Source organism: Schistocerca gregaria, unplaced genomic scaffold (genome assembly GCF_023897955.1).
Source record: "Schistocerca gregaria isolate iqSchGreg1 unplaced genomic scaffold, iqSchGreg1.2 ptg000422l, whole genome shotgun sequence".
NCBI lineage: Eukaryota > Metazoa > Arthropoda > Insecta > Orthoptera > Acrididae > Schistocerca > Schistocerca gregaria.
Window position 1 is genome coordinate 1,631,218 of NW_026061853.1, and position 1,512 is coordinate 1,632,729.

Sequence of the window (1,512 nt, forward strand, 5' to 3'; positions counted from 1 at the left end):
CAAAGCCAGCTAAAAAGTCAATAATCGATACCTAAATCTTGAATTGGACTACTTCTTACTGGCTATTACATCAACTTAGAAGTTTCATCTGTGATCTACTATGGTGCTTTTCCTGTTTCCGCCTAATGCAACACGCGACATAGCTTTGCAGACGATAAGTACAACCGTTTCAGAGAGAAGAGCGGCCAATGTGACGATCTGGCTTTAAGTCCATTCGATAACAAATGACGAAAACGGACCGATTTCTTAGGTTTTTACTACATATGAACACTTTTCACATTCGCCCGTGCAACTCGGCTGCTAGTCCTCCTTTATTGCAGAATCTTAAGGTCCTAGCTCATGTCCAAGGCACCAAAGCCAGCTAAATAGTCAACAACCGATACCTAAAACTTGAATTGTACTACTTCTTACTGGCTATTACATCATCTTAGAAGCTTCATCTGTGTTCTACTATGGTGCTTCTAGTGTCTCCGAATGCCGCAGTACGCGACATAGCTTTGCAGACGATAAGTACAACCGTTTCAGAGAGAAGAGCGGCCAATGTGACGATCTGGCTTTAAGTAGATTCGATAATAAATGACGCAAACGGACGGATTTCTTAGGTTTTTACTACATATGAACACTTTTCACATTCTCCCGTGCAACTCGGCTGCTGGTCCTCCTTTCATGCAGAATCTTAAGGTCCCAGCTCATATCCAAGGCACAAAAGCCAGCTAAAAGGTCAATATTCAATACCTAATACTTGTATTGTACTACTTCTTACTGGCTATTACATCAACTTAGAAGCTTGATCTGTGTTCTACTATAGTGCTTTTAGTGTCTCAGCATACCGCAGCACGCGACATAGCTTTGCAGACGATAAGTACAACCGTTTCAAAGAGAAAAGCGGCCAATGCGGCGATCTGGCTTTAAGTCGATTCGATAACAAATGACGAAAACGGACGGATTTCTCAGGTTTTTACTACATATGAACACTTTTCACATACTCCCGTGCAACTGAGCTGCTAGTCCTCCTTTCATGCAGAATCTTAAGGTCCTAGCTCATGTCCAAGGCACCAAAGCCAGCTAAAAAGTCAATAATCGATACCTAAAACCCGAATTGTACTACCTCTTACTGGATATTGCATCAACTTAGAAGCTTTCTTCTGTGTTCTACTGTGGTGATTTTAGTGTTCCCGCATACCGCAGCACGTGACATATTTTTGCAAACGATAAGTACAACCGTTTCAGAGAGAAGAGCGGCCAATGTGACGATCTGGCTTTAAGTCGATTCGATAACAAATGACGAAAACGGACGGATTTCTCAGGTATTTTTTTACATATGAACACTTTTCACATTCTCCGGGGCAACTCGGCTGCTAGTCCTTCTTTCTGCCGAATCTTACCGTCCTCGCTCATGTCCAATGCACCAAAGCCAGCTAAAAAGTCAATAATCGATACCTAAAACTTGAATTGGACTACTTCTTACTGGCTATTACATCAACTTAGATGCTTCATCTGTGTTCTACTATG